General features: G+C 47.7%; 1 long non-coding RNA gene across 1 annotated transcript in view; it reads left to right on the top strand.

The window, feature by feature from the left end:
- Positions 1-4,630: 4,630 nt before the first annotated feature.
- Positions 4,631-21,465, top strand: part of LOC144825207 (uncharacterized) — a 31,272-nt gene continuing 14,437 nt past the window's right edge. Inside the window, exon 1 of the long non-coding RNA XR_013609336.1 lies at positions 4,631-4,709. This is a non-coding gene — a long non-coding RNA (uncharacterized LOC144825207). The remainder of the gene's footprint in view (positions 4,710-21,465) is intronic.

Below are 21,465 nucleotides of genomic sequence, written 5' to 3'. Positions count from 1 at the left end.
CTCTTTTTCTCTGATTCTTTTTTCTTTTACTGAATATGTGTGATCGTATATAGTTTTCACTGATCTCTCCCCCTGAACCTTTTGTTAGATGTACTGATCAAAACATCAAGGGGCAGATTTACAATAACTGGCGCATCCCTGCATATCAGCAGGGATGTGCCAGTTATTGTGCGTCACGGCAGACACCTCTTACGCCACCATGGATGCGCCGCATTTACAATGCGGCACACCATGACGCAAGAGTAGACAGATGCGTGACACATCTGCTGCCGTTAAGGTGTAAGCCGTGTGGATATCAAACCCAGGTACTGAAAAAATAATAAACAAGGCGGAAACCCAGGTTACTGGCAGTTCCCTAGATACCGACTCATTATTACAAAAAACCTCTGGGAAAGACTGCAGTGGGTTATTGATATCAGTAAGGGACATAACTCTGGAATTCGGAACTAGTGCCATGATGAGAGGGGCAGTATCTGTCTCGTGAATAAAGTATGTTAATAATAGGTTTATACTTGGCATGACAAATGGATGTGAAACCTATCTAAAATGTAAGCAAAGGAGAGCACAAGAAACAGATCAGCAAACCGCCAAATCTCATGCGCTCAAGGAGCGGGTAACCATAAAGTTGTATTGTATTGTATTGTATGTAGATTTGTAGAGCGCGATTGCTGCCCGGGGGCGTCCAAGCGCTAAGAACCAACAGAGAGAGGGATGGTGCCGGGGGCTTTACTGAGGGAGGTTGAAGAGGAATGTTTTAAGCTGCTTTCGAAATGAGGAGAGGTTGGGGTTGGTTCTCAGATGAAGGGGCAAGGTGTTCCATGTTTTGGAGGCATTGTGAGCGAAGGTCCTACCGCCGGTTCTGGACTTCTTTATTCTAGGTGTTATGGCCATGAAGGTCTGGTTTGAACGAAGATTCCTGGTAGGTTGGTAGTGAGAAACTAGGTTGCGGGTGATAAGAGGGCCTGTTTTCCAGAAGGCCTGGTGCGCAATGCACAGGGCTTTGAATTGGATTCTTTGGCGAACTGGTAGCCAATGTAATTTGATCAGCCCGGCTTTGGCAGAATGACGACGAGGGAGCTGAAGTAGTGTGCGGGCTGCGCAGTTCTGCACCGTTTGTAATCTCCGCAAAGTATATTCTGGGGCAGCGAGGTAAAGGGCGTTGTTAAAATCCAGGCGGGACTGGATCAGGCCCTGTATGGCTACCTGTTTGGCCTCCATGGGTAGGAGATGGAGAACCTTCCTTAACATCCTAAGGAGGCCAAAACAGGTAGCTGAGAGTTTGGTGGCTTGGGTGCCAAAAGACAGGGATCTGTCCAGCCATACCCCAAGGCTCTTGATATTGTCCTTGGGGGCCGGGGGGGTGCCTAGGCAGGGTGGCCATAGAGCATTGAAAGATCTAGGGTTGGCAGGGCCCAGTAGCATTAGCTCTGTTTTATCCCCATTCATTTTGAGTGATGAGGAGGACATCCAGCTCTTTACCTCCTCTATACACTCTCTGAGCCCTCCTCTCTTTGGCATGTTAGCTTCCTGCGCCAATGAGACCACCAGCTGAGTGTCGTCAGCGTAGGAAATGATCTTGACTCCGAACTGACGAACAACCTCAGCCAGTGGCCTCATATAAATGTTGCAGAGCGCCGGGCTTAATGAGGAGCCTTGTGGTACTCCGCATCTTAATGGTCTGCTGGTAGATGATGATTCACCGTCGAATACCCGGAAGGATCTGTCCTTCAAGAAGGACTTGAACCAATGCCAGGCTCTGTCTTTTATGCCAATATTAGCCATGCGGTAAAGCAGTATGTCATGGCTGACCGTATCGAAGGCCGTGCTTAGGTCAAGGAGGATCACTGCCACTGATCCTCCTTGGTCCAGGATGGTTCTGGATTCCTCGGTGACCATGAGGAGCGCGGTTTTGGTGCCATGTTTTGGTCTGAAGCCTGTTTGAGTGGGATCCAGTAAGTGGTGGTTTTCTAGGTAGGCAACCAGTTTGCCGTTGATATGTCTCTCTAGAATTTTGCTCAGCCAGGGTAGTAGAGAGATTGGTCGATAATTGCTGAGGTCTGAGGGGTCCAGGCTAGGTTTCTTTAATAGGGCTCGAACCATTGCTTTTTTCCATTCCGGCGGGACTATGCCGGTAGTGATGGAAGAGTTTAGGATGTCCATTATGATGGGCAAGGTGACTCGGGAAGCTGACATGACGATGTCTGGCGGGGCTGGGTCGTCAGGTGAACCTGATTTGACTTTCCGAGCCACGGATTCCAAGGTCGCAAGACTGAGGGGGGGGAAGTGGTCCAGTGTGGGAAGAGGCTGAGAAAAAAAAGGGGGTGTCAGAGTAGAATTGATCTGAGTTAGGGGGGTGGTGGGCATGGGAGGGAAGGATTCGTAGATGTTAGTGATTTTTTGAAGGAAGAAGTCTGCCATCTTGTTGCAGTGTTCTGTGGATTTGGTCTCAGACAGGATAGGTGGCAGTTTAGTGAGATTTTTGACAATGTGGAAAATTTCTCTAGGTTTAGATTTAGCTGAGATGATTTTTTGGGAAAAATATGCTGCTTGGCTGGCTATGATTTGTTCTTTGTATTCTTTGAGTAGCTTTCGGTATTGAGTTTTATTTTCTGGTGAGGAGTCCAGACGCCATTTCCTTTCAGTTTGCCTACACTGGCGTTTCTTTGCCCTAAGGGATTCTGAATACCAGGGGGCGGATTTGTGGGAACGTTTAGTTGTGGTTTTTCTTTTGGGAAGGGAGTGGTCAAGTGATAGGGTGATCCATTCTTCGTATGTGGGTTTGCAAGGCATGGATCCTCGTTATGAGGAGGTGGGTTACTGGTCAATTTGGTGATCCATTTTTCAGTTGAAAGGCGAGACCAAGGTCTGGCTGTTCTTACTGTGAGTCTGGTGGCTGCGGGCCTGGGTGTGGACCATGAAAAGGGGACTAATAGATGGTCAGTCCATGGAAGGGGAATGGGTAGACCCGTTTTTAGGTTAGGACAATTAGTTAGTTGTCAATCAGACCAGCATCTGATGCACAAGCTAGCAGTTCAAGTCACAGGTAAGAAACTGATTGGCATTCCTATGCGTGACACTAACATCTCATCTAAAGCAGTTCAAGAAGTAGGTAAACTAACGACTGAGGGGCAGATTTACAAGACTCCTGCTCCACCAGTACATCACGTTTTGTGACGTACTGGTGGCGCATTTTACTGCTCTATATCTACAAGGACAGGATAACCCACCCAGCGTGGCTTTTCCTTTCCTTGTAAATATGGCCCCTTTACTCGCAGCACTTTGCATGACTGGGGCGTTCCATGGGTGTTGCTGTGGGTGTTCCCACGCAATACCCATGGAACAAGACACATTTCCAGATTTACGAGGAATCGTAAATCTGAAAATGCGTCTGAATGCTACGCCTCCCGAGGGGTAGCCTAGCGAGGTGCATAGAGTAGAAATGTTTTAATTTCCCCTCGTTTTTTCCTCTTTCAATGCGTGCTGCATTCTACAGCATGCATTGGAAACGGAAAATACCTGTAGTGATTGCTTTTGTGGAGGAAGGTGCCCCTTCCTGCACAAAAACAATCTCCAAATGACGGAGGCATCCTTGCATCATTGTGCAAGGGTGCCTGCGCCGTGCATGGCCGCAGTTTGTGCGCCAGCACAGAGGGAAGAACAGAGATGCAACATAATGTTGTAAATATGTTGCATCTCTGTGCTTTGAAAGTGACCTAGTGCGGCGCAGCCAAATGGCTGTAAATCTGCCCCTTTATTTGATAATGCAGCTAGTAGAAAAAGTGAACAGACCTTTTCATCCAGTCCATGAGGATTTGCCATTCAGATGTGCCATTTCAGTTCAGGGCAAAACTGCGGTTTGAGCTGCTAGTGCTGCCCGCTATTATGGTTAGCAGGACAATACAAGCTGCTAAAAAGATGCTACAGTGCCTCTGGTAAGAGGGTAGTACTCAACTGTGAAACCGCCCAGCCATGATCCCTCTAAGCATTTGACACCAAAGCACAATAAATACAGTTATTGAGGAAATTTGGAAATCTTCCAATTATATGACTACATTTTTGAGTAGTGAAGATTTCTTACTTTCCAGGAATTTATGAAAATCCTTAGGTTTATCCATAGAAGTCAATGTATAGGCACATCTTATTTTTCCATGCATACTCATTATTAACATTTGTTTCTGAGGTTTAGCTGTAGGGTGGACAGTTTACAGGAATAAGTGCAGGAGATTGGTGAATTTCTGGCGCGAAACTGTCTTCTCTGTCCCAATGGAGAAGCCCCTTCTCCTATAGTCTGATGATAAATAGGAAACATACATTCCTACTCCCACCCTTAAGCACACTTATACCTATTTTCATCCATGGTAGTAAACACAATTCAAAATGGTTATGAATTCTAATGCATTTTGCATAGCCACCATCTCTCCCAACACCCCAAACCGCCCCAATCCCCATGCACCAGCACCCACCACTCAACCATTCACACATAGCTAACATTAATTAAAACTTAGATTTGCAGAAAAACTGCAGGACATGCTTTTTCCATCTATATTTTTTGTAGATCTTGATTCTGGAAATCAGGTTTAAAGAAAGTGCAACATGAGGTAGCTTTTTATGTGTGTCTATATTTCTTTTAGGTATGTGAATGTAGCCAGAAGCAGTGGCATAGCCGGGGACGGTCCGCCCTGGCGACAATGTTTTTGGGGGCGGCAGAGGTAAGCAAGTCTTGTCTGTTGACTACCACTATCAGACCCCCACCCGAGAACAAGTCATCCATTTGTTGCCGCCACCCCTCCCCCGGAACAAGTCGCCCATTGACCGCCACCTACCAGCTGCTCTTACTTGCATCGGGCTGCAAACTTAGGGTCCGTCACGCGTGGCAGTAGGTCTAGCTACGCCACTGGCCAGAAGATGGTCCTGTACTCACCCATATGGTAAGCAAATTTTGCATCAATCCCCTGTACCTTCCGCAGCTGACATATACCTGCTGGAAGAATGTGCTCTATCTCAGCCCCAGAAAACATAAAGCCAGATGAACATCCAGTGTCTGCTCTGAAAGCAGGCAAGGCCTGACCCCACCGAGGCATGCAGTGGATCTCTCCTGTGGCTTCTATAGCTCTCTTCTCTCCAGTGGGCCTGAACCAGGACGAAGACTAATCTCTGAAACACTACATATAAAGGAGAAACCAGGCTGGCTACCTGAAAGGAGAGCCAAGATCCCTTGGTTATTCTCTGGGATCAAAACATTTTTAGAACATAAGGTTGAAGATTCACATCCACTGGTGGGTGTGTGTGGTCCCTACAATGGTGGGGAGCACATAGTGTTTTTTTTAATACCCCTCACACACCAAAAGGACCCTTGGTGTCATGCTTCATCATTGGGGTCTTCGCACCCCTCTACGGGATGCGGCGTGCTACTACCTACGTCTACGTGGGAGCACTTTTTACACACACTATGCGTGGTGTGTCTGAGGTTGATTGTGATAATAAGTGAGTGGTGGGGTTTGGAGTGTTATTTAGTGATGGTTAAAAAGTTCCTGGCTCGTGGGGTGTACTCAAAAGAAGGCTGGCACTGTTAAAATGGTGTGTTTTGAGGTGCATATGTATTACAATGTACATCACCTCATGAGTGCGTCAACATGTTTCGGAGTGGAACTGCTTCTTCAGGACGGGGTGCACAAATCCCCACCTTACTCACGATTGTTGCACAAAATCTGTATTCTACAGAAAAGTGAACATTGTAAATAAAGGCTATATTGTACCTAAATCAATTCTTTAAGGAGGTTTCTGCAATTTGCGAACCTAGGAGAAAACATGGAATGAAACAATATATTCCATTCACAATGCTCATAGTTAAATGTATTACTCCAGGTTCAGTGACCTAAAAAATGGTGTGGACAGCAGCTACTAGACAAATATTGTCATGCTAATAGTGGTGGTGCGCCCTGTAAAAAATGGGGGACAAGGACATGACATACTTAACACAGAACATAAAACACACACTCTATTTGCTTTAGCCAATGTGGTTCCGGTGATCAGGTACTAAGGGGAGGATAATGAAGTTCATTTAAAGTTGTTGTTAAATACATACTCATTGTCATAGTACGATGTACCTCATGAGCCTCCTAACGTGGGGGGACCAATCGAGCCAATATGCATCCTGTAAGATATAGTGTAGTTCAGATTGCTTACTTACAGGTTTGGAGTCCTGTTTGCTCGCTAACTGCTTTGTTACTCACGATTACGAGGAAGAGTCTCTGCCTTGCTGCCCCCAACGCGGCTCCGCTGTTAACGAGGACATGGTCGGGGTTCACGCTTTTATACTGGTGTGTCGCACCAATTAAGAGTTAATTGCCTTTCTAAAACCAGAAGGGAAGGCTTTGCCCAAAAATGGGTAATCCGGTCTCGATTGCCGCCCCCTACACACTACTCGAGGTGTGCGAGTAGTGCTATGTCTGCACGCATGTGCAGAACGCTCCGGGAAGCGTCTGTGCTGGCGCGCCTGTGCTGACGTGGGGACTCCTGTCCCGTACTTCGCACATGCGCGTATGCCGCTCGGAGCTTAATACAAGGCCCCGTTTTCATGTAGTGATTTTGGTGCTCACTATTTGGCAGTATGAGATGGTTACTACAGTTGTACCTATCGTGGAATAATTAGATTTAGCATGGGCTTTGTAATAAGAAATACAGTTGGTGTCTATGGTGCTCACTAATAGATTAGCATGGGCTTTGTAATAAGAAATACAGTTGGTGTCTATGGCGCTCACTATTAGTCATTGGTGGTATAGAATGATCACGCACAGTTGTACCCATCGTGGAGTATATTTAGATTTAACGAGGGTTTGGTAATGAAGTGAAAATGAAAAACTCTAGTCGAAGTGCCCCCGTGGTACCCCGATCAGTATTCTAGGGGGTGCATAGGAGGTCATTAGTGAGATGTTTGTACCCTGTGGCGATTTTTGCATGAATTAGGGATGCCAGGGACTAAAGTGGCCAGACACTCCCTAGGTGCAGATGGAGTTGCTTTTTTTGGGGTCTGGGTGCTTACCTTGGACGTCAAAAAAGGTTCATTATGACGTGCCCCCCATAGTAATGGCTGAGTTTCTAGATACCTAAGGGAGGTTTGTCCCTCGGTCAATGTAGTTGCCCCATGGGATGTCATCATTGAGACCGATGATATGGGTCCCCAGACGGAACACCAAGCGCTGTTCCTTTTCGAACAGTCCATTTTCTGACTGCAGTTGTTCAATTACAGTCCTGTTTAAATCATTAACACAGTATTGTTCATTCAGAAAGCGGGTAGCCATTTTGGTAGTTCTCTTCTTGCATCTCACATTACTCTTGTGCTTGCTGATTCTGATTTTAACTGCTCTTGTGGTCATCCCGACGTACTCGAGGCCGCAGGGACAGGTGATCAAATAAACCACATGTTTGCTGTTACAGTTCGTGAATCTCCTTTGGTCCCATTTGGTCCCATTTCTAAAAGTTAAATGCTGCCTTTTTTTAGTCAGATGGCAGCTGCAGCAATTGCCACAGGGGTGGTGGCCTTGTATGCCTTGCAGTTGTACTTGTTCTTGTTGTTTTATCTGTGGTCTGGTATGGACTAGGATGTCCTTCAGGTTCTTCCCTCGTCTGTGTGCAAAGAGGGGTTTCTCAAACTCTAGTTCTCCACAGGTCAGTGTGCGCCAGTGCTTATTGATGATTTTTGAGACCTCGTTAGAGTGAGTGCTGTATGTCGTGACACAGATAGGTCTCTTCTGGTCAGTCTCTGTGTGGACCTTGTCTTCTAGGAGGGCCTCTCTATTATTGTTACATGCCCGTTTCATTGCTGTGGTAATCACCCGATCCGGGTAGTGTCTCTGCTGTAACTTTATTTTGAGGTCAGAGGCCTGGGCTTTGTACTGGCTTTTGTCAGTGCAAATCCTCCGTAAGCGAAGGAATTGGCCATATGGGAGATTCTTACGGAGATAGCGCAAATGGAAACTGTCGAATCTCAAGAGGCAATTTCTGGAAGTTGGCTTGAAATGAGTGGTTGTTTTCAATGTTCCGCCTTTAGTATTGATATTAAGGTCCAGAAACATCAAGGTCTCCTTGGAGACTGAACTTGTGAATTTCAGGTAGGCATTTCGAGTATTAAGCCAAGCCATAAATTCCATCACAGATTGTAATTCACCCTGCCAAATGACAAGAACGTCATCTACATACCTCTTCCTGGTGAGGATGTTATTTCTGAATGGATTGTCTGTGTGTAGGACTTTGGTTGATTCCAAGTGATGGACATACAAGCCGGACAGGCTAGGAGCAAAGGTGCTACCCATGCTGGTCCCATGGCTTCGAAGGTACAGTGTTGTACCGTACTCGAAGAAGTTCTTCGTGAGTGCTATAGAGATGCACTCTAGCAGGACGCCCCTGGGTGTATGGTATTTCGAAGGGGTGGTGAAAAGTGCCTCCTCGATGATCAAAAGTGTTTCATCGAGGGGCAGGCTTGTGTACAGGCTCTCCACATCGAGGCTTAGTAATAACTGGGTCTCTGGATCTAAGGGCAAATTGTTCAGTACCTGCATAACTGCTTTGGTATCTTTTAGATACGTGTCCGTAGTTTGTACTAGGGGGCGGAGAAAGGCATCTGCAAATTTTGACAAAGGTTCCAGAATGGAACCAATGCCTGAGACGATGGGTCTGCCTGGAGGTTGGTCCAAGTTCTTATGTATCTTCGGGATACTGCAAAAATAGGAGATTCTCTGTGTCATTTGGATCAAGAAATCTGCCTCTTTTTTCGACAGCCAGTCGTGGGCTATTGCCTCTTCCATCATTCCTCCTATGGTGGTGCATAGTGCCTCCGTGGGGTCTTCTTGTAGGACTGTGTAATTTCTTCTGTCTGACAGAAGTCTTAGACATTCTTGGTCATAGGCGTTCGTGGTTTGTACCACTATCAACCCACCCACCCCTTGTCGGAGGGTTTTATGGTGATGTCCTTGTTTGCTGCGAGTTGCCTGATTGCTTCTTGCTCCATGCGGCTGGTATTATGGAAGACTTTGGTGTTGGATGTGTTTAGCATATCCAGGTCATTCATCACTGCCTTCTCAAACGCCAGTACTTCTACTGGTAACACTGTATCTGGTGGGGTGAAAGTAGATTTGGGTTTCAGCCCTGTGTCTGTGGTGGCCAAATGAGTTTCCTTATTCCGAAAGAAAGCCTGAAGTTTAATTTTTCTCACAAACTCCTGCATTTTGTATGTAATTTAAATGAGTCGAATTTGTTAGTAGGGACAAAACCCAGTCCCTTGTTAAGCACTGACTTCTGGAGGTCTGTGAGTGGCCATGGTGTTATATTGACCACTAGGTCCCCCTCCTGCTGGTTGAGGGTTGGTTTTGGTGAGCACCTGTCATGCTCCTGATGCTTACTCTGGGGTCTTCTTGCTCCTCTTCTTGCCACACTACGGTGTTCCCTCTCTTGTTCCTGCCCCGTCGTGGTCCTGGGTGTGTCCCTAAAAAAGGCTGGGGGCCATAGAATCCACACTCACATTCAGGGGCCCATTGTGGGTAATTTGGACCAATTGATGGTGGACCATATTGATACTGTGTGAATGGCGGGTGGCCTTGGAATGGTTGGTACTGAGGAGGTGCTTTGTAGCTTTTCCATCCCCTTTGTCTGGGGTACTGTTGTCTCCATTGCCTTTGACCTCCTCTGGGGTACCTGTACTTTTGGTATCCACTTGAGTTGGACCTTGTAGAGCTGCAGTCAGATCCAACGCTATCTGTGTCGCTGGTGTTATCCTTGGAAAGGTAGCCCTCTTTGGTATAGGGGTAGGCTCTCTCTGGTGTGAAGCGGTCCTTATCTTTTTTTAGTTTGTTGAATTTGCTCAGCTTGAGAGTGAGCTCGAAATCTGACATTTGTTGATTTAGTTCTTCAAGCCGCTTTTTAAGGACATTTGGTGATTGGTACGACTTAAGCTGCACCTCTATTTTTTGAATGTCTACTTTCAGTTCTTTAGCGATCCTTACTGTGGTCTTTATTATTAAGACAAGCCAGTCTCTCGCGCAATGCCACGATAGGAGAGACCAATCCTTTTTAAACTGCATGTCGTTTTGGAAGATGAAAGGCTCATTCGTAACGATGAGTCCTTGGGGTGCTATTTTACCCCTAAGGTACTCTGTCATCAGCAACCCATGGAGTGCTGCCTTTGTGTGTGTTCTTCTAAGATTTGTTAACTCATCCCAGTCTGCCACACTGGGGCCTGGGGCTGTACCACTTAAGCCCTCAAAAGGATTGACTGCTGCCCGGGATCCTGTCGATCTCATCCTCGCCGAAGGTTAAACCATTCTCATTCTCCATTATAGGTGTCGGTTAGGTATCTGAGATGTAGTGGTGGTAGAACGTGTGTTATGTGTGTGTTAGATGTCAGTAAACTCACACAGCTCTGCGCTGTCTGAATCATGAAAATAACATAAAGGGAGAGAGAAGATGTGGATTCGTTCTCCCTGGCCAGAGTTTTATAAACAAATGGAATCCACTGGTGGGTGTGTGTGGTCCCTACAATGGTGGGGAACACATAGTGTTTTTTTAAATACCCCTCACACACCAAAAGGACCCATGGTGTCATGCTTCATCATTGGGGTCTTCGCACCCCTCTACTGGATGCGGCGTGCTACTACCTATGTCTACGTGGCAGCACTTTTTACACAGACTATGTGTGGTGTGTGTGAGGTTGATTGTTATAATAAGTGAGTGGTGGGGTTTGGAGTGTTATTTAGTGATGGTTAAAAAGTTCCTGGCTCGTGGGGTGTACTCAAAAGAAATGTTTAATGGGCCCCCGGGCTGGCACTGTTAAAATGGTGTGTTGTGAGGTTCTTATGTATTACAATGTACATCACCTCGTGTGTGCGTCAACATGTTGCGGAGTGGAACTCCTTCTTCAGGACGGGGTGCCCAAATCCCCACCTTACTCACGTTTGTTGCCCAAAATCTGTATTCTACAGAAAAGTGAAAATTGTAAATACAGGCTATATTGTACCTAAATCAATTCTTTAAGGAGGTTTCTGCAATTTGCGAACCTAGGAAAAAACATGGAAAGAAACAATATATTTCATTCACAATGCTCATAGTTAAATGTATTACTCCAGGTTCAGTGACCTAAAAAATGGTGTGGACAGCAGCTACTAGACAAATATTGTCATGCTAATAGTGGTGGTGCACCCTGTAAAAAATGGGGGACAAGGACATGACCTATTTAACACAGAACATAAAACACACACTCTATTTGCTTTAGCCAATGTGGTTCCGGTGATCAGGTACTAAGGGGAGGATAATAAAGTTCATTAAAAGTTGTTGTTAAATACATACTCATTGTCATAGTACGATGTACCTCATGAGCCTCCTAACGTTGGGGGACCAATCGAGCCAATATGCATCCTGTAAGATAAAGTGTAGCTCAGATTGCTTACTTACAGGTTTGGAGTCCTGTTTGCTCGCTAACTGCTTTGTTACTCACGATTACGAGGAAGAGTCTCTGCCTTGCTGCCCCCAACGTGGCTCCGCTGTTAATGAGGACATGGTCGGGGTTAATTGCCTTTCTAAAACCAGAAGGGACGGCTTTGCCCAAAAATGGGTAATCCGGTCTGGATTGTCGCCCCCTACGCACTACTCGAGGTGTGCGAGTAGCGTGATGTCTGCGCGCATGTGCCGAATGCTCCTGGAAGCGTCTGTGCTGGCGTGCCTGTGCCGACGTGGGGACTCCTGTCCTGTACTTCGCACATGCGCGTATGCCGCTCGGAGCTTAATACAAGGCCCCGTTTTCATGTAGTGATTTTGGTGCTCACTATTTGGCGGTATGAGACTGTCACTACAGTTGTACCCATCGTGGAGTATAATTGAATTTAGCGTGGGCTTTGTAATAAGAAGTACAGTTGGTGTCTATGGTCATTGGCGGTATAGGATGATCACGGACAGTTGTACCCATCGTGGAGTATATTTAGATTTAACGAGGGGTTGGTAATGAAAATGAAAATGAAAATGAACAACTCTAGTCAAAGCGCCCCGTGGTACCCCGATCAGTATTCTAGGCGGTGCATAGCTCATTAGTGAGATGTTTGTACCCCATGGCGATTTTCCCATGAATTAGGGATTCCAGGGACTAAAGTGGCCAGAGACTCTCTAGGTGCAGATGGAGTTGCTTTTTTCGGGGTCTGGGTGCTTACCTTGGACAAAGCTGCCCTACTGTCTGATGATCCTGCACTGCATGGGAGACTGCAACATCACCACCAGAGTGTCTCCACAACATCCCAAAGGAACTACTTTTCTTTGAACCACATTTTAAAGAGTCTTCAACCTTTTAAAGATTGCCTTTTTGGGACTGCACCCTTTTTAAGCTAAAGGAAACTACCTGTCCTTGGACCACAGCGTTTTAAAGACTGCCCTTTGGAACAGCAACAACACTCTCAAGATTTGCCCTGCAACGCTGTGCCTGCCCTCAGCACTGCATGCCCCGTGATCCTCCCGAGGGCTCTGTGATTGCCTCTGCTTCTGGCGCAAGCCGACTGAAACTGGCCCTGAGGTCACCGCCACTGGGACCGGAGTGCGCTGTGTAGCGCTGAGAAGCGAAGCGCTGTGTGGCAGGAGGCTCCGTCGTTGCCCCGGACTTGGAGGCACTGTTAAGCGCTGTGCTAAAGGAGCGCTGTGTGGCCGTGACCCCCACCCGTGCAGCGCCTGCTGAGCCCGAGGCCCCAGGGGGAGAGGAGACTCGCAACCGCGCCCGCAACCACCACCCCAGGTAACGCCTCAGTGCAACCAGGCTGCTGCGAGGGGGCGGGGTGCGGGTTGGCCGGGTACCTGGAGTGTGAGCTTTGGGCTTGGCTGGGAACCGTCCTTCACTGACCGGCCTACGGGGGCATAATTACTTAGTAATTGACACTGGGCCATTTTTTAGCATTACCAGTAGCGCCTGGGCAGCCGCACTTCCTACGCTGGGAGCATAATTTCTATGAGAGGCACACTTATTACGCTACAAGGGAATTTTGAATATAAGAACCTACCTTAAGTGAACTTTTGCCATCCAAGGTCACTGTGATAAAGACATTACCAGCAGGAGCCCTTGGCACACATGAGCTTTTGGTGATTTGATCAGGCCTGGGAACTGCATTCATTTTTATTGGTTATTGATCTTGCTTGGAAACTGGAATCCTTTTTATTATTGATCTTGCCTGGACCTGGATTTACCTGCTTTTGGTTCTCGCATAATTTTTAGATAAAGGAATTCTTATTCTTATACAAAACTGGTGTGGTGTCCTCTTGTGAGTGTTTTTACTGTGTCATCGCCGTTATGTGTTGCACAAATACTTTACACATTGCCTCTGAAGTTAAGCCTTTGCTGCTCTGCGCCAAGCTACCAGGTCGGAAGCGGTGGTCCCTACTTGGGCTAGGGTGCATACCCCTGCCAACTAGAGACCCCGGTTCAAACATTGGTGATTGAGCGGTGGGATAGGACTTGTGCTTGTGTAACACCACGCAGTGACTCAGTGTACACCACAACCCTACACCTGACTCCATTGAAACCTTTTTTTGTCTATCCACTCCAATTGGCATTTTTATTTTTTAATTCTCCCTGACTGGCTGCTCTTTTGCAAAGTTCTATTTGCCAAGTTCCATTGGTATTCTCTACGAACATCTGAGGTCCTACCTGGCAAGATGGAATTTGAGCTGGCCAACCTGGAAATTTACACGGCGGCGTAGCTCAAGGAATTCTGCGAGGAGAAAAGGGTGCCCTTCAAGCGGAGCGCCAAGAAGACGGAGCTTCAGAAAGCCTTGAGGGCATGGGTAACGGCCCACCCAAAAGGAGAAGGAGAAGGGGACGGGCAGGGAGCGGAGCACGGCGCCACAGGAGAACTTGACTTACTGCCCTTGGTGGAAAATGGCAACTTGTTACCAGGTACAAGGGTGCCTTCCAGGGCGGGCAGTAGTGTGTCAGTAAGGACCCTGTCCTCAGAGGAATTGGAGGACAGGAGAGAGGAGAGACAGTTTAAATTGGAACTCGCCAAATTGGAAAGGGAGCGTGAGAAAGAAAGGTGGGCTATGGAGGAGAGGAAACTTACCCATGAGCTCAACCTGAAGGAACTGGAAATTCGAGCCATACAAGCAGGGACGTACAGCATCAAGAGTGGTGGCAGCATACCTACGGAAGCTTCACGTGAGTCCAGGGTCTTTATGCCTAAAGATGTGATGGCCAGTTTTAAGGTGGGGGATAATATTGATAAGTGGTTAGCTGCCTATGAGGTGTCACTAAGAGCCCATGGGGTCCCAGAGAGTCACTGGGGGGTGGTCTGTACAAGTACATACCTCCAGAAGTTAGGGACACACTCCTTAGCCTAGAAAAGGAAGACCAGACCAACTATTCTGTTATGAAAGAAGTATTGCTTAAGAGGTTCGGTCTTACCCCTGAGAGGTATAGGCAGAGGTTTAGGAAAACCACAAACTTCCCAAACAGAACTGGGTAGATTTCCTGGACTACGCTAGTAAAGCTTTAGAGGGCTGGGTGCGGGGCAGCAATGTGAATGACTATGAAGGATTGTATAACTTGTTTTTAAGAGAGCACCTTCTAGAGAAATGTTTTCCAGAGCTGCGCCAACGCCTGGTTGACCGCAAGTTGACCAATCCTAGGAAGCTTGCGGAGGAGGCGGACACCTGGGTCAGTACCAGGGTATCCAACAAGGGTTCTGGGGGGACTCCCAAAGGGGTGGTCAGGGTTCCCACCAGAGGAAAGAGGGGGGAGATAAAAAGAAAGATTTCTACAAAGGACCCCAAAATAATTCACAAGGGAAAGGGTCTGGGTCCCAGCCCCAATCTGGCCACCAGAAGCCCACTTATCCTGACAAAGGTCAGCAGCCCAGAATTGTCCGGTGCTATGAGTGTGGTGAACTTGGACACTACAAGGGGGATCCCAAGTGTCGCAAGAGAGCACCACAGGCCACTGGAGGTAAAAACCCTTGGTTGGCTAGTGTAGCGCTTGGGGAGGAGCTGTCCCTATATGATGGGGGTGAGGGGGCAGGGCTTGTCTTAGTGTCTCTGGGAGACAGTGAGATGGTTCCTAAGGTCCATGTGCCCTCAAATACTACCAAGTATAGGCAGTGGGTCACTCTCAATGGTCGGGGGTGGAGGCCCTGAGGGACACAGGTGCCATCATGACTATGGTAAGGAGTCAGCTGGTGTCCCCAGAGCAAATAATTCCCGATGCGTTCCACCCAGTTGTGAAGGCTGACAACAGGGGGTCCCTATCCCATAGCACAGGTTCCATTTGAGTGGGGAGGGGTTTCAGGCCTTTTAAGAGTTGCTGTGAGCCCTGCCATGCCAGTGGACTGTCTGTTAGGGAATGACCTAGAGCATACTGCCTAGAAGGAGGTAGAGCTCAAGGCGTATGTGGAAATGCTGGGGTTACCGGAGTGGATTTGTGCTACCACACTGTCTATGGCTGCCCGGAAAGGTAGTCAACCAGGGCTGGAGCCTGGAAAAATGGCCCAGCCAGCTGCTAAGAAGGGAGGAGCCCGAGGGCGTGGGAAGCCCGCCCCGGGGCAGTCATCCCGTGAGATGGATGGGGCACCTGAGGAGGTTGCACCGGAGTCCACGGAGGGGGACGTTGCTCCCTTGGGGGACTTACCTACCCCTGCAGAGTGGCAGGTGGAAGGAGGGCCCACCAGGGAGGAGTTTTGCCGGGCACAGATAGAATGCCCCACCCATGAGGGCATTAGGCGACAGGCCGAAGCCCAAGCAGCAGGCAATGCCTCCGCAAAGTATCATATTTACTGGGAGGATGGGCTCCTTTACAATGAGCCCAAGGCTCCTGTGCATGGGTCATCAAAGGCCTTAGTGGTCCCCCAGTGCTACAGGGCCTTTCTTTTGGAACTGGCTCATGAGATCCCTTTGGCAGGACACTTGGGCCAAGACAAGACCTTTGCTAGGCTTGTCCCACATTTTTATTGGCCGCAGATGAGGGTCTCCTCAGATACATTCTGCAGGACCTGTCTGACCTGCCAAGCTAGTGGGAAAACAGGGGCTAAGCTGAAGGCTCCCCTGGAACCACTGCCTGTCGTTAGCACCCCCTTTGAGAGGGTGGGCATCGACATCTTTGGGCCCATGGATCCACTGACTTCTTCTGGTCACATGTACATCCTGGTTCTGGTGGACCACGTCACCCGGTACCCAGAGGCTATTCCTCTGAGAACCATCACTGCACCTCTAGTGGCCCGAGCCCTAATGGGGATTTTTACCAGAGTGGGTTTCCCGAAAAAGGTGGTGTCCGAGAGGGGCACCAATTTTATGTCTGCTTAAATGCAATCCATGTGGAAGGAGTGTGGGGTTACTTATAAGTTCTCCACCCCTTATCACCCACAGACTAATGGTCTCGTGGAGAGATTTAATAAGACCCTAAAGGGCATGATCAGGAGTCTGCCTGAGGGCCTGAGGAAAAAGTGGGACGTCCTCTTGCCCTGTTTGCTGTTTTCCTACAGGGAGGTACCGCAGAAGGGAGTGGGTTTCAGCCCCTTCGAGCTCTTGTACGGTCACCCCGTTAGGGGACCTCTCAGTCTAGTTAAGGATGGGTGGGAGAAGACTCCACGGAGGCTTCCCCAGGATGTAGTGAGCTACCTGCTGGCCTTCCGTAGCCAAATGGCTAAGTTGTGGAAACAAGCTTCTGACAACTTAGAGGCCAGCCAGGCGGTGATGAAGGAATGGTACGACCAGAACTCTCACCCTGTGGAGCTAGAGCATGGACAGAAGGTGTGGGTCATGGAGCCTGGAGAGTTCAGTGCCATCCAGGACCGCTGGACAGGCCCTTATGAGATATTGGAGAAGAAGGGTAAGGCCACTTACTTAGTGGACCGTAAGACCCCCAGGCAGCCCCACAGGGTGCTACACTCCAACCACCTCAAACCCCACCATGAGAGGTCTGAGCTCACCTTACTGATGGTGACTGATGGGGCTGAGGAAGAGGAAAGTGAACCTCTCCCGGACCTCTTTACTTCCAAAGAGAAGGATGGATCGGTGGAGGGAGTGGTCCTCTCCCCACCCTTGACTCCTGAGCAACAGAGGGACTGCCTCCAGGTCCTGGGGCAGTTCTCCTCAGTGTTCTCTCTTATCCCTGGGATTAGCCTCCTGTGTATCCATGATGTGGACACAGGAGACAGCCCCCCTGTCAAGTCCAAGTCTTACAGGCTGTCAGATAAGGTGAAGGCCAGCATCCAGAGTGCAGTCACTAAGATGCTGGAGTTGGGGGTGATAGAGCCCTCCAACAGCCCTTGGTCCTGTCCGGTGGTTCTGGTACCAAAAGCTGCCCCACCGGGCACCACACCAGAACTTAGGTTCTGTGTGGATAACAGGGGACTGAACTCTGTGACCAAGACTGATGCTCATCCTATCCCTAGGGCGGATGAGCTCATTGACTGACTAGGGGCTGCCCGATACCAGAGTACTTTTGACCTCACGTCAGGGTACTGGCAGATCGCCCTAACAGACGGAGCTAAAGCGAGGTCCACCTTGTACACCCCAGAGGGCCACTACCAGTTTAGAGTGATGCCCTTTGGACTGAAAAATGCTCCTGCCACCTTCCAGAGGCTGGTGAACCGGGTCCTCTCCGGTTTAGAGGCCTTCTCTGCTGCCTACCTGGATGACATAGCTGTCTTCAGTAGCAGCTGGGAGGACCATCTGGGTCACCTCCAGGAAGTGCTTCAGGCCCTGCAGCAGGCAGGCCTGACTATCAAAGCAAGCAAATGCCAGATAGGGCAGGGGTCGGTAGTCTACCTAGGACATTTGGAAGGCGGGGGCAAGGTGCAGGCCCTACAGGCCAAGATTGAAACCATCCTGGCCTGGGAGCCTCCCAAAACACAGACTGAGGTTAGGGCATTTCTGGGCCTCACAGGTTACTACTGCAGATTTGTCAAGGGCTTTGGCACCATTGTGGCCCCGTTGACTGAGCTAACCTCTAAGAAATACCCTAGAAAAGTGATTTGGACAGAGTCTTGCCAAAAAGCCTTTGACTCTCTAAAGCAGGCCATGTGCACAGCTCCTGTGCTCAGGGCCCCTGACTTCTCCAAAGAGTTTATTGTCCAAACGGACGTCTCAGAGCATGGCATAGGGGCAGTACTTTCGCTACTCAATGAGGAGGGACGGGACCAACCAGTTGCTTTCATCTCCTAGAGGCTACTCCCCCGAGAACAGCGGTGGAGTGCGATAGAGAGGGAAGCCTTTGCGGTGGTCTGGGCTGTGAAGAAGCTGAGGCCATACTTATTTGGCTCCCACTTCCTTATTTAGACTGACCACCGGCCCCTCAGGTGGCTCATGCAAATGAGGGGCGATAATCCCAAATTGTTGAGGTGGTCCATTTCCCTACAGGGGATGGACTTCAGGGTGGAACACAGACCCGGAGTAGACCACGCCAATGCTAACGGTCTCTCTAGGTTTTTCCGCCTTAGTGATGAGAACTCCCTAGAGGTTGGGTAGTTCTCCCCACTTTCAGCTGGGGGGACACGTGTTGGACCTGTCAGCCTTAGGGTGGTCTTCCCCTACCTTTTTGCCCTTTTACCTCCCATTTTTACCTTACCTTTTGTTGGACTTAGGACTCTGGGCGCCTCACCATTACTAAACAGTGCTGAGGTGCAGGTGCTCTCCCCTAAAACCTTGTGAGTCCGGCATATCTGCCACAAGCCACTGCTACCGCAGTAAGGCTTAATTCTCCATAGGCTAACATTAGGAACCTCCCCTTATGGGATAACTTCTGACAGGGACCTAATAAGTCTGTCATGTTTGGTCTTGTTGGACTCGGGGCGGGGAACCCTTTCCAATGATATATAGGGTTTGGGCATTACTACGCTAGGGATCCCACTTTTATAAAGGGGACCTTTTCCTGCCTACACTTAGATTACTTTTGAACAAAGAAGGGTTTGGCTTTAGCGCAGTAAGGCTACGCCACGATCATAAGTAACGAAACAATTGCCAATACTGCGCGATATTTCTCACAAAGAAAATTCAGTCTAGAAATGTATCTCAAAAACTTTTTATTTTTATTTAAAGTTGTAATTTTTTGGGGAATTTTATCTCTTCATTGAAAACGTCCACAATTAATATACAAAAGGGGAGGGGGGCTGGTTGGGTCTACCTATTTACACTAAATACAATTTAGAGATGGATTTGTGAATATATACACAGGGGTGTCAGGAAGGATGTGCACACAATGCAATACCGTACTGTGAGTTCAACATACATACAACAAAATCATTTGTTCAAACATACATACAAAATCATTCATACCAGTGAGTGTTCGGAGAAGGAAGTAAGTGGTGTGAAAAAAGGAAAAGTGAGGAGTAAAATCCCTGAATCTGACTTATTTCCTCGGTCCAGGGTTTTAGAAAAAATGGTTGTTTATTCTTATGATCACCAAGGGGTGATTAGGCCATCTTCTACTTGATTTATTTTAAATTATTTCTTACAATGATTGGCCTAGTGATATTGGGAAGAAGAATCTAAAAAAAAGGGGGGGTTACAAAACACAATGTTACACCACATGCAACACAAAAGGGTCGACGCGTTTCGAATCCCTTGAAATCGTGGGATTCTCTTCAGGACCATAACAGAGTAAATCTGGAAAACATAAAAATCAAAATAGCATTCAGTCAGTGGTATCTCACAAAAGAAACTCTCAGCTTCATCATACGCATCAGACCACATACAAGCAGTACCTGTAAGATTTTTCGGTCTCTTTTGTAGAGTTTGAACTGTGGGCAAAAGAAGAAAAATGCATCTCTGTCAGAGTTGGTATTATAGTTGTTGTACCGTAACGAGTGTTAAGGTGGTTGGGACTCACTTACATGTAATCAGTATGTGGTGGGTCTTATTGGCCGGTGTGGCGTCCAGACTCGCTTGGCATATGCAATCTATCTTCGGTTTTCCGATTTATCTATTGGAGAAAGATTGGGACTCATTGCTCAATGCTCAAAAAACGGCAAACTACAAAACAATATAGCGTGTTTGAATTGTTTTTCTCCGGCTCCTTTTCGAAACGTTAAACAATGCGGCGGTATGCGTTTACTCTAATTGTTCAAAGTAATATTGCGTGTTTTCAAGTGTAGTCCATCGGCCGAAATCAAGTAGAAGATGGCCTAATCACCCGTTGGTGATCATAAGAATAAACAACCATCTTTTCTAAAACCCTGGACCGAGGAAATAAGTCAGATTCAGGGATTTTACTCCTCACTTTTCCTTTTTTCACACCACTTACTTCCTTCTCCCAACACTCACTGGTATGAATGATTTTGTATGTATGTTTGAACAAATGATTTTGTTGTATGTATGTTGAACTCACAGTACGGTATTGCATTGTGTGCACATCCTTCCTGACACCCCTGTGTATATATTCACAAATCCATCTCTAAATTGTATTTAGTGTAATTAGGTAGACCAAACCAACCCCCCTCCCCTTTTGTATATTAGTTGTGGACGTTTTCAATGAAGAGATAAAATTCCCCAAAAAATTACAACTTTAAATAAAAATAAAAAGTTTTTGAGATACATTTCTAGACTGAAAGAGTGGTCTATTCAGGTGAGAACACAGAGCTAAACTGTAATTTTCTTTGTGAGAAATATCGAGCAGTATTGGCAATTGTTTTGTTACTTACACTTAGATTAGGCTCTGCAGACTCCCCCCTACAGCCTGCCTGGGTTTGGAGGTGGGAGTGGTGATTCCCACCTTCTTCCCTGGGATGAGCTGTGATGGGCTGTCCACTGTAGCCTTAACGGCCTGTCTCTCGTCACTTTGACAGCTAGGTCAGGGAAGGCAGGTGTTAGGATCTGGGGGCTAGTCCTCTTTCAGTGACCATGTGCTGACATCACATGATCTGCCAGCAGTGGAATAAAAGTTGGTCCTACCTTTACTTCCTTGCTCGTTATTGCCATTTGTGTGGGTTCCTGATCCCTTGGCTGCTGTTTGCCGGCTGGCTTGTCTGCTGTTATTTCTGATGTTCCTGGTATTCCTCACGGGCTCGTGAGAAGTATTTTTGTTCCTGCCTTGGACTCCTGGTTGTTTTCCTTCCCCGTCTTAGTTAGATAGGTTACTCCGTCCCATTTTTCATTTTTTTCCCTTCCTCGTTTTGTTCCCAGTATTTGTGATTGAGCCTTAGTGTTCGGGGGCTCCCGTTCACTTAGCCCATTGTTGCATTTTTGTCCCCTTGTTGGAGGTTGGGGGAGGAGAGGACACGAAATTGTTTTCGGAGCGTTATGCTCCGCTTTCGCGCATCCTCACTTGGATGTCTCTTCGCCTCGTTGTAGCGGAAATGACGTTTTGGGTCATTCCGCGAAGGGTTTTGTTGCCAGATACTGGGTTACTCGGTATTCCGAGTGGATTGCTTCCTATCCCTTTCCCTTTGCGACCTGTAAGAAAACTCAGAGTTTTTTTTTTGGGTACATGCTATTAATTGTTGCGTGCCCTTTTTTCCC

Source organism: Lissotriton helveticus, chromosome 3_1 (assembly GCF_964261635.1).
Source record: "Lissotriton helveticus chromosome 3_1, aLisHel1.1, whole genome shotgun sequence".
NCBI classification, from domain to species: Eukaryota; Metazoa; Chordata; class Amphibia; order Caudata; family Salamandridae; genus Lissotriton; species Lissotriton helveticus.
This window is presented reverse-complemented; position numbering and strand designations above follow the sequence as displayed.